Genomic DNA, 12,500 nt, shown 5'->3' on the forward strand with positions numbered 1-12,500 from the left:
GTAGTCCTCTGGTTCTTTTGCTGCCGGCTGGCATCGGTCTTGTACCTTTGCCGGTCGGCTTATGTCAGCCCTTGTCTGCCGGTCACCAAGAGTGTGGCCGGCAGCTGGGTACTACCTTGTGTAGTTGCTGGCCTGCAGCCATTGCCGGCCAACACTGGCTGTTACCGGCCGGCAGTTGCTGCCGACCGGCACAGGCATTTGAACCAGAGTGCTGCCGCCCTATAGCTGTTAAGTAGTATACTTTAAAGCTAGTTGTGGTGTGTGCCGGCCGGCAAAGGCAGGCCGGCACACATCCCCCTATACTGTACTAGTATTCTTCTGTATAGCATATACAGTAAGAGGAAAACTATAGTAAGGGTTTTGGTACAGCACTGTTTCTTCTAACACTATTGTGTTTTCTTGCACACCCCTTTGCTGTTGCCCTCAGATAGGAAGCTGAGTTCTTCCCTGTCTATTATCCAGGATTTTAAAATCATTGCTTAGGTGTGAGCTCCACCTGTTTCCTCTGGAAACCTTGCATTGGTTACTCTAGAAGAGATAAACCATTTTTGATTTTATTATCTGGAAGGCTGCAAAAATGGGTTGTGAGGGAAACACAAGTGTGTGTCTTTCCTTTATGAATTGTTATGCTATACTATGCATATCCAGTGATACATAGTTCACTTGATACTCATGGAAATTTCTTCTCTTTACAGGAGGACCCTCCGAAGTGCGGAAATGTTTTCTGCAATGTCCGCAGCAAGAACCTCTGCGGACATGAGTGTTGTAGGAGACATGCAGCATGCGCTGTCTCCAAGGATGATCTCCAGTATTGGGACCCTCAGGTATGTACTGTATGCACTAACCTGATTACTGAGGCTTTTGATTCCCCTAGAACGGCGGAATAAAGGGATATAGCAAGGGAAAAGCTTCGTACTTGGGTAAGGGGCTTCAAGAAGACCACCTCTGGCCCTTATCTTCCAAGTGAGAAGATGAGGGCGTATCTTTTTCCCCAAGTATCAGCTGATGCAGTGATTCCCCAGCCTCAAGAGGAGATCCCTCAAGATCAAGTCCAGGTGGACGTGGAAGTCGCAGTTGCGATGCAAGACATCCAGTTAGATGACAGGATGTCTGACCTGGACGAACGTTTGGAACAAGACCTCCTGGCAGAAGGTTAGGATGAAGTTCAAACCCCGGATGTCGTAGAGGATGAGGTCGACGAGGTGTCGGCTATTCCGGTTCAGATTCCGGATCCTATCCCCTCAACATCAGCCGGTCTCCCAGTAGAACTGGGACAGGCCCTCTCTTCGATTGTTGGAATGATCCAACAAATGCAGAAGGAAAATCAGGAGAAGGCGGCGGCTATGGAACTGCGTATGCAGTCCCTGGCAGAATCACGTGGGCCCCGGAAAGGGCTCAATGTGAAAGACCTTCCGTATGCTCAGATGCTAACCCCTGGAGGTATGCTGAGCACATGCCAATGACGACTGGAAAGATCGTCATCTCGGATAAGCTGGGTTCAGTTCCACTAGAGGAGGTGGAATTTTGGCCCAGCAAGGCATCATATCCGGACTGCTATGTCCGGCTGAGAAAAGAACCAGCTTCAAGGGAGGAGACAGAGCCGAAGGAGGTCATAATTATGGACCATGCTAAGGCTCAAGCCCTACTTTCATCCTCGATGAAAGAGAGGGGCTTCTCTAACTCGAAGGTAGCTGCATTGAACAAGAAGCTCCCTTCTTTTGTGTCCTCTCCTGCTAGAGCCTTCCCCTTTTTATAGAGAGGGTTTGCGGCTGTCCTAAAGGCAGTCGAGGCCGGCAAGCCTGCCCCTCCCTGGAGGAGTGTAAACCCTTGTCGCTGGCCCTGCCTATGTACCACAAAGACTGGAAGGATGTCCATCTGACATTCTCAGTGGGAAAGTTGGAGGCTGATATTGCCGGACGGCAATTCGGCGAGGACCTCCCCAAGCTGTCCGACTCTCTTTTACGAAGAGAGTTCGAGACAAAAGAAAGACTGGCTGCCTCAATGTCTCATCAGACTACTCTTGAGACGATGGCAAGTGACCCCAAGGTCCATGAAATGTTCATGGTAGTGGCTAAGTCTCACCTAGCCACAGTGACGAAGGACCTTTATAACTTCGTCAGGGCAAGGAGAGCTTGCAGGGAGTTCGTGTTCACCGGGGCCTCGGTGAGACACGAGCCAAGGAAGTTATTCTCCTCCAACATTTGGGGAAAAGACCTTTTCCCTACCGATGTGGTCAAAGAGGTTGTTGATAAGGCCGCCGTGGAGAATAGAAACCTTCTCCAGAAGTGGGGCCTGGCTATCAAAAGAAAATCTTCCCCGGATGAGGGTCCTCAACCAAAGAGGAAGAATATGAGGACTAGGCTACCGTCTCGGTCAGCCAAGCCTTTTAGACAGCAACAGCAACTGCAATTGCCATTGCCTCCAGTGCCCCAGATGGTGGCACAAACCCCGACTACTTTTCAGTGGGTACCCCAGGCCTTGCCAGGTCAGTCATCCACATTCACCCCAATGTTCGAAGGACAGTCTTCTTCCTTTCGTGCAAAACCTAGAGGAGCAGCCAGAGGCTCGTCTAGGCGCCCCTCAAGGGGAAGGGGATTCAGAGGTGGTCGTGGTCAGGGAGGCAAGACCTCAGGACGGCAGTCCAAGTGAAACGATACCGGTAGGAGGGAGACTGATGAAATTTTGGGATCGCTGGACCTTCGATCCCTGGGCCCAAAGCCTACTCAAGAATGGACTGGGCTGGAGCTGGTACAGCACTCCACCCCCGTGCCTTCGGTTTTTCCAACACACCACCCCCGTTCTGGAGGAGTACGTTCAAGAACTGTTGGAGAAAAAGGTGATCCGAAAGGTGAAGTCCATCAAATTCCAAGGGAGGCTGTTTTGTGTTCCCAAGAAAGACTCGGAAAAGCTCAGAGTCATTCTGGACTTGTCGCCACTCAACAAGTTCATAGTGAATTGCAAATTCAAGATGCTAACACTGCAACACATAAGGACCTTACTGCCCAAGAGGGCATACTCAGTCTCTATAGACTTGTCAGACGCCTATTGGCACATTCCAATCAGCCGTCGACTCTCCCCCTACCTAGGGTTCAGGCTACAACGGAGACTATACGCCTTCAGAGCCATGCCATTCGGGCTAAACATAGCCCCAAGGATTTTCACGAAGCTTGCGAGCGCAGCTCTCAAACAATTACGCCTAAAGGGAATTCAGGTAGTAGCCTACCTGGACGACTGGCTGGTGTGGGCAGCATCCGAGACCGAATGCTTGCAAGCTTCCAGTCAGGTGATCCAGTTCCTAGAGTACCTAGGCTTCAAGATCAACAGAAAAAAAATCTCGACTTTCTCCATCCCAAAGGTTCCAGTGGATGGGAATCCACTGGGACCTTTTGTCACACAGTTTCTCCATCCCGACGAAGAAAAGGAAGGAGATAGCGGGCTCTGTCAAGAGACTTCTAGATTCCGAAAGGATATCAAGACGCGAACAGGAGAGGGTACTAGGCTCTCTCCAGTTTGCTTCAGTGACAGACCCAGTGCTAAGAGCACAGCTAAAGGATGCAACCGGAGTTTGGAAAAGGTATGCATCAAACGCGCGAAGAGATCTGAGAAGACCAGTGCCGCCTCGGCTACGTACTCTTCTCAGGCCTTGGTCCCAAGCCAGACATCTAAAGAAGTCGGTTCTTCTTCAGCCACCTTCCCCGTCGATGACGATTCACTCAGATGCCTCAAAGGAGGGATGGGGAGGTCACTCTCATCGGAAAAAAGTCCAGGGGACTTGGTCCAAGCTATTCAGGACCTTTCATATAAACTTTCTAGAAGCTATGGCAGTGCTCCTTACCTTAAAGAAAGTCTCCCTGCGTCACTCGATCCACATAAGATTGGTGATGGACAGCGAGGTGGTTGTGAGATGCTTGAATCGACAAGGGTCGAGGTCACCACCTCTCAACCAAGTGATGTTAGCCATTTTCCGATTGGCGGAAAAGAAGAAGTGGTACCTGTCGGCAGTTCACCTTCAAGGAGTCCGCAATGTGACAGCGGACGCTCTATCCAGGTTCACACCGATAGAGTCGGAATGGTCCTTAGACGCAGGATCATTCTCCTTCATTCTGAATCAAGTCCCAGAACTGCAGATAGACCTCTTTGCGACGAAAGACAACAAGAAGTTGCCCCTGTACGTGTCCCCGTACGAGGACCCCTTAGCGGAAGCAGTGGACGCGATGTCCCTCGACTGGAACAGATGGTCCAGGATTTATCTGTTCCCTCCTCACAACCTTCTGTTGAGGGTCCTCAACAAACTGAGATCCTTCAAGGGGGTAGCGGCAATAGTGGCCCACAAGTGGCCGAACAGTATGTGGTTCCCCTTGGCGTTGGAACTACAGATGAAGTTTGTGCCGCTACCACATCCAGTTCTGACCCAGCGAGTCCAGAAGTCGACTGTCTGCGCTTCATTACAGAAAACCCGGACCCTGCAGCTCATGATTTTCTCGCCCTTGTGGTGAGAAAGCATTTCAGGATTTCGAAAGCCAGCATAGACTTCCTAGAAGAATATAAGTGCAAATCGACTAGAAGGCAATATGAGTCATCTTGGAGAAAATGGGTGGCCTTTGTAAAGGCAAAGAATCCGCAGGAGATCTCAACAGACTTCTGCTTATCCTTCTTCATCCACCTCCATGGCCAAGGGTTGGCAGCTAACACGATTTCAGTGTGTAAATCTGCTTTGATGAGACCCATTTTATTTGCCTTCCAGATCGACCTAGGTAACGAGATCTTTAATAAAGTTCCGAAAGCCTGTGCTAGGCTCAGACCTTCAGCACCTCCAAAGCCCATCTCATGGTCTTTAGACAAAGTTCTTCATTTCGCCTCCCTGTTGAGCAATGAAGAATGTGCGTTAAAGGATCTGACCCAAAAAGTTATTTTCCTATTTCCACTCGCGTCCGGGGCCAGGGTTAGTGAGATCGTAGCCCTCTCGAGAGAGGCAGGTCGTGTTCAGTTCCTGGATGGGGGGATCTGAACCTGTTTCCGGATCCTACGTTTCTCGCCAAGAATGAGTTACCCACCAACAGGTGGGGTCCCTGGAGAATCTGCCCTCTGAAAGAAGATGCACCTCTATGTCCAGTAGAATGCCTAAAGGTCTATCTTCGTAGAACTTCAGACTTCAAGGGTGGTCAACTATTCAGGGGAGAAACATCAGGCTCAAATTTATCTCTGAATCAACTCAGAGCGAAAATCACATATTTTATTCGCAGAGCGGATCCTGACAGTACACCCGCAGGTCACGATCCGAGGAAAGTTGCCTCATCCCTAAATTTCTTTAATTGTATGGATCTTGAACATCTCCGTTCATACACGGGCTGGAAGTCTTCCAGGGTGTTCTTTCGCCACTATGCGAAGCAAGTAGAGGAACTTAAGAGATCTGTGGTAGCAGTGGGTCGTGTAGTTAACCCTACTGTTTAACTCTGCGAGGAACAGTGGTCTTAATTGGGACGATTAAGTCTAGGGTGAGTGTGTAGATACATACTGTACTACAAACTAAAGGAGGGCACCAAGTGCCTACATAGACTGTTCCTTCTTTCAAAGGTGAACCTAGCATAAGTACAGACATGTGTGCCGAGCGTTTCTAACGCTAATGTGATTGATTTGTAATACAGACTTTTATGACTTGATACCTCGGTATCTTATTAAGTGGCGTTTAATGGTTTTTCTTTCAGATAAACAAGTTCTGTTTACTATCATACTTATGCTTAAAGTTTTGGGTTATCCTCTTTTATATATATATATATATATATATATATATATATATATATATATATATATATATATATATATATATATATATATATATATATATATTTGTTGTTAACCTGTCTGTTTATTGTCTGTCAATAAACTTGTTCTTGAGAACCTTGCGTCTCTTTCACCTGTGTCAATTTATTGGTGTAATTGAGCATTTAATTCTATGTATCTTATCTGGGATAATTCTGATAGAATTGTTCTGTTATGCAAGCTATGTTGCATTGGTTTATGTAAGTCCCCTAATGGGAGGACTCCGTCCCATAAAGGGACGAGGGCGGTTTTATTAGTTTCTTCCTATGCGGATATAAACCTTTGTCCAATACAAGTATTGTGCGGATTACTGGTCAATATATATTGACGCAGTGGTTTTATACAAACTATGCTTTACTTAATATAGGGCGAGACCACTATATTAGCTTGCCTGGTATTCATACATAGGTATATGTACTCTTCGAGACTTTTCCAGAGTCTAGTAGGACTCTTCCCTGTAGGGGGCAGGAAGCTCTAACATAGTTTATAGTTAGTTGAAAAGATGTATAACGGTAACATCTTAGGTCTCTATGTCTAGTCGACCGGGAAAAAAATTACCTCCGGGGAGTACGGCACGTTCTGAGAATCCACAGATACAGTAATGCTCTGGTACACTTCCATCAGGACGACATGGCTTGAGCCCAAAAAACGGATTTTGAGCGAAGCGAAAAATCTATTTTTGGGTGAGATGGCCATGTCGTCCTGATGGACCCGCCCTTGCCTTTCTAAGAAAGGGCTGTAGGACCCCTCCCTACATACAGTATCTGTAGCACCTCGTGTACGCTACAAGGAATACAGATGGCGCCAGGATTGGCGCCAGGCACGCATACGAATCGGAGGATAGGGAAGCCTTGGGAGCGGCTCCCCTTTTTCTTTCCCGAATTCGTATCTCGAAATCTCTGTCCAGGATGTAGATTGCCATGTGGCGTGTCTAGAATACGTCCTCTGATATGTCGCGATATCCCTTTCACGAGGGATACTCGCTCCAGGAGTTAGAATTCTGGTACCTTAAGGTAAATTCTCTGGGAATATCGCCGTAGTTGTAATATACCCTAGGAAGCTACCCTATAGGAACTTCCATCAGGACGACATGGCCATCTCACCCAAAAATAGATTTTTCGCTTCGCTCAAAATCCGTATATATATATATATATATATATATATATATATATATATATATATATATATATATATATATATAGGTATATATATATATATATATATATATATATATATATATATATATATATATATATATATATATATATATATTTTTTTTTATATAGATATATATACATATGTATATGATATATATATATATATATATATATATATATATATATATATATATATATATATATATATATATATATATATATATATATATATATATATATATATATATATATATATATATATATATATAAATATATATATATATATATATATATATATATATATATATATATATATATATATATATATATATATATATATGTATGTATATATATATATATATATATATATATATATATATATATATATATATATATGTATATGTATATATATTTGGGCTCAAGCCACGTCGTCGTGATGGAAGTTCCTTAAAGTAGCTTCTTCAGGGATATATGTACTACAGTGATATTCCAAGAGAATTTTACCTCTAGGTATCCAGAATTCTAACTCCTGGTACGAATATCCTTAAAATTTCTCCAAAGGATATCGCATAATATCAGCGGACGCATTCTTGACACGCCTCCTTAGCAATCTGCACCCCAAACAGCGTTTTGGCTTAAAGGAGGATGTGGCAAAAGGGGGCCGTCCAAAGGCTCTCCCCGCTCTTGTAATACTATTGGGAATACAACAGCGCCATTCCCAGGACTGCGGACATTCCTTTTTTTGTAGCGATCTTGCTCGGTGATATTTCCTGGTGATCTAACTTCGATTGTTTCACAGGATTATTATTATGCTTTCTCCATCATCTTCCGCCTCTGGAAAGTTGAGAATCGGGTCTTTACTATGAGTATATTTTAGCTCCTGTTTCACAATGAAATTAGAGTATTTTATTGTGTTTAAGAGCTAGGCCAGTTACAGGAGGCGCATTGGCGCTGTCGTTCGTTAGGCATTTATTATTTAGATAGCAGAACGACTTAAAGTTTTTAAAAGCTTTATTTAGTTATTTTAATTATTTAGCTATTTAGGCAATTACTTTTGTAAAGTTTTGATAAGGTGCATAATTTTTGTTTCCCTGTTCTCTGTTGATCGTATAGTTAGAGTTCGGTGATTTAGGTAACCAAGATCTCGTATTCTAGGTAACCTTACCTAGACGTTTTACTATATTTTCAGACTTTCCCCGGTTACCCTCGTGTATTGTTTTCATTCAGAGGAGACTGATACCTCCTATAATGTTATGAAACATTACACGTCTCTTCGGAGACTTAAAGGATAATCTCTTTCCCTCTGAGTGTAGCCTCAGGCTACAACCCTAATAGCCGTGCCTTGAATTTTATTGAGACATGGCTAACTTAGGGTTTGTCCTGCCTCTTCCCTTAACCGTTGGTTTTGGTATACCATCGGGTTTTGGGATTTAGTCAGAATCTCAGAGTATTTAGTCTTATGTCGGCGACCTGCCGGCAGGGCGAATGGGTTGTAGGATACCATCATTCCCCTGCCGGCTAGGTGGCCGGCATTGGAGGTTAGCCCTCATTATCCGGACTTGAAGTTATGGTAGGATACCATCTTTTCCTTGCGACTAAAAGACCAGTCCTATGCCACTGTACTCTGGGCTGAAGAGTAATTTTGTTTAGCTTAGGATACGTGGCACTGGAACTCTGTTTCTTCTTTGTTAAGAGTGCCGCCATCCCCTTAACTGTGTCGGCAATCTCTGGATTGTGGAACTGAGTCTCTCCTGTTCCCTGGGATTCTGCTGATACCGAAACAGAGTTTCTTTTACAGGAGGTAGGATTGACAATTTTTGCCAGTTCCTTTCACACTCGTTACAGGACCCTGTTCCCTACCCCGCTGTCCTGTTTTGATGGCTTAGACATTGTCTTTCTTTAGGCCGGCATCTTGCAACCTTCCTTTGCTGTTAGGTTGCTGGAGCTAGCCAGACTCCCTCTCGAGCCATGTCTTTGGCTGACGGCAGAGCATACTGCCGCCAACCATATCATCTGTCGGCAATTGCCGGCTTAGCCGGCAACTGCCGGCCCAGCTGGCAGGCAAGATGGCTGCCGGCGACCATGATGGCCGTGAGAGGGAAGTCCCTTCTGTTCCCAAGGTTCTTCAGTCGTCCCTTGGACTGCTGCTACAGATCCTGTTGCCGGGGTACTGCCGGCCAGGCCGGCACAGATAGTGCTGACTCAGTTGGCAGCACGTCGACTGTACTGGTACTGCTGGACTTGCCGGCCGGCAGTGTATCGGCGGTAACTTGTCGGCAATAGTACTGTAGCTGCATGGAAGCCTGAATGGTACATTCTCCCCTTCTATTAGAAACTTCTATCTGGAAAAAGGCAGGGAAATTAGACTTTTACATCCTTAATTACTGTATACATTCACAGTAAGGAGTAGCCTTTTTTCCATGCTATCTCTCTCTCTCTAGCTATCATGCCGGGTATGCTGGCAAGACCTAGCTATGCCAGCTACATGCCGGCTGAACTACTGTATATTTTATACAGGTAGCTAGTATATCTGCCTTATAGAATATACTGCAGATAAAAAACTACTCTATAGTTTATACTAGTAGTTATTTCCAATATATTTTGGATATCCAACACAGGCATTTACTGAGCCCAATCCTATATTGAATGAATATGATTTCTTCAATATCCTGATTAGAAATCAGTATTAGGATTACCTTACAATATTAAACACTTCAAGGCAAGAGTAATACACTCCTAACCCTTTAAGGGTGCAGCCTTTTTCCTTGAGTCTCCCTGATCAGGAAACTTTATATTTTAATATAGTAAGAAGACTACAGCAAATAGGCTAAGTGGGATATACAAATATATGTCTTTATTTTCCTAGACCAGCTGGCTTCATGCTAGATGGACCATACTGTCATATGCTACTATGAAGGCAACATTATGACTAGACTACAATACATGATGTACAGTAGCCAGTAAATTGCAATATAGACTTACTGCAATTAGAAAACTACAGTACCATGATACAGTAGTATTTTTTGACATACCTTGGGTACCCTTGTACAAGCATTCTGCTGGTACCGTTCTTATATTAAATGAATAGTTTTCTTCAATATTCTGATCGAGAATCAGTCATCCTGACCCCACAGTATTAACATTATTTTAGGACAGTGATTTGATACTTCTCTACCTAGGGGTAAGAGTCCTTTTACTTGGAGTTACTCTATAGAGAAATCTCCATGTAGTTAATACTGAGGGGAGGTAACAGAGTTTGCTCACAGGGGTACACAAGTATGTATCTCCTACTATCCCTTTATAGCTCACTATCCTAAGCTACTTTATTGTAAAGGACATTTGCATGTTGATTGTCAAGGAGATAATCCATTGTATACTCATTTGGTTCTCCTCTCTTTACAGGAGGAACACCAGATACCTTGTGCTGCAGTCCTCTGCAAGGCCAAGAGTAAGTATTTTTACGGTCATAATACTTCTAGGTTTCATGCCCCTTGCAATTATTTACGTATCCCTACATCATTGGAACCCACAGGTTTGCAATATATGTCAGACAATAATGTCCGAAGGTTTGGAAAATCCCAAGTCTACTGAGATTAGGGATACAGCTCAATATAAATTACGCAACTGGGTGAGAGGCTTTCAAAAGATCTCTCCGGGACCTTTCCTACCTAATGATAGGATGCGTAAGCTACTATTTCCGGAAGCAAGTGAGGAAACAGAAGTGCCTCAGGAGCCAACTACATCCCATGACGGCCAGAAAACCTTTGGGATTAAGGGCAAGAAGTGCCCCAGGGTAGAAGAGGAAAATGTTGTGTCGGAATTTCCTCCGCCTATGCCGGCTATAGAGCCATCGATGTCGACATCTTCGTCTTCTACCCCTCTATTGGAAAATGTGGTACAATTATGTATCCAGCTGAAGATTCAAATAGAGAGCTTTTGTAAACAAAACGAAAAGCAGGAAGTAAAACACAAGATAGAGCCTCGTAAAGCTTCTCTTGTCGCTTCCCAGGGGTCAGTCAAACGAGCCTTGAATCAAGACCTACCAACATCCTCCATAACCAATCCCTGGAGGTTGGCGGAGCAGATGCCGATTTCAAATGGCAATCTCTGCATTTCAGAGAAAATAGGTGCTGTTCCTTTGGACAAAATTCAATTTTGGCCAAGCTTTGATGCTTTCCCTAATAGTTGGGTTCGATTGAAGTACGGACCAAAGTCAAGAAAAGGAGCGGAACTAAAGGAGGTCTTGATTCTCGACCATGATAAGGTACAGACTATCCTTTCAGGTAGTCTGAGAAAGGCGGGTTATTCAGAGTCGAAGGTATTCTCACTGAATAACAGACCCCCTTCCTTTCATGCTACTACTTCAGTCTCATTCCCCTTTATGGGGAAGGCATTTATATCTGTTGCCAAAGCGGTAGAGGTGGGTAAGCCATGTCCCACACTCGATGAGTGCAAGCCTTTGTCACCAGCTTTTCCCGAACAGGAAAAGGATTGGAAGGAAGTCCATTTGACATTTTCAGTAGGAAAATTACACAAGGATATCGCAAGTCGACAATTCAAGGTATGTCTCCCTAAATTGTCTGAGTTGCTCTTGTGTAATAAACATGAGTCAAAGGAGAGACTTGTGACATCCCTTTCTCTACAAAACTACATAGAGTTGTCTTCAACCTACGAAAGTACCCCAGACATGCTCATGGTCATAGCCAAAATGCATATGGCTATCTTGGTGAAGGACCTTTACGCCTTTATGAAACCAGGAGAGCATGTAGAGAGTTTGTGTTCGCTGATGCAACAGTGAAGCACGAAACAAGGAAGCTAATATCTTCCAACATCTGGGGTAAAGACCTCTTTCCACACGAGGTCATTAAGGAAGTAATTAAGAACGCCACCATGGAAAACATAAGTCTTCTCTAAAAATTGGGCATTCCTTCATAGAGAAAATCTTCCATGGTTGTGGGTCCCCAACCTAAAATGAAGATAAAAAATGCTGGAAATATCCGGGGTGCTCAACAACCTCCCACTATTTCAGTGACCACGGTGCTACAGGCAGATGGTCAAAAGTCTAAGCCTACTGACTACTCGAAGCATAAAGACGCTTCGGCTAGGAGGAACTTTCCCTCAGGATCGCAGGACCTTCGATCCTTCGGTCCAAAGCCTATTCAAGATGAGCCATTGATGGGAAACAGAAATGTCCCTACCATCATTTCCTTACCTTCTCCTACAGTTCAAAACCCTCCTGGAGAAGTATACCTGAGAGCTTTAGAACATACAGGTGGTAAGAAAACTATAGCTCATCGAGTTCCAGGGAAGGCTGTTTTGTGTTCACGAGAAGGACTCAAGATATCAATGAGTCATTCTGAACTTGTCGCCACTCAACAAGTTCATAAAAAACAGCAAGTTCTGAATGTTAATCCTTCTGAACATATGGACCTTGTTCCAATTAGGGGTGTTCGTAGTCTTGTCAGACCTGAAAGGTGGTCTTCGGAACTTTCCAGTCAACCACCCCCTTCCTCCTATCTAGAA

At 44.3% G+C, this 12,500-nt stretch overlaps 1 protein-coding gene across 1 annotated transcript in view; it reads left to right on the forward strand.

Moving 5' to 3' along the window:
* LOC137644477 (glutamate receptor 1-like) overlaps positions 1-12,500 on the forward strand; it is a 1,072,045-nt gene that overhangs the window by 697,667 nt on the left and 361,878 nt on the right. The gene's annotated exons all lie outside the window — the stretch shown is intronic.

This window comes from Palaemon carinicauda, chromosome 7 (genome assembly GCF_036898095.1).
Source record: "Palaemon carinicauda isolate YSFRI2023 chromosome 7, ASM3689809v2, whole genome shotgun sequence".
In the NCBI taxonomy this organism is placed as follows: domain Eukaryota; kingdom Metazoa; phylum Arthropoda; class Malacostraca; order Decapoda; family Palaemonidae; genus Palaemon; species Palaemon carinicauda.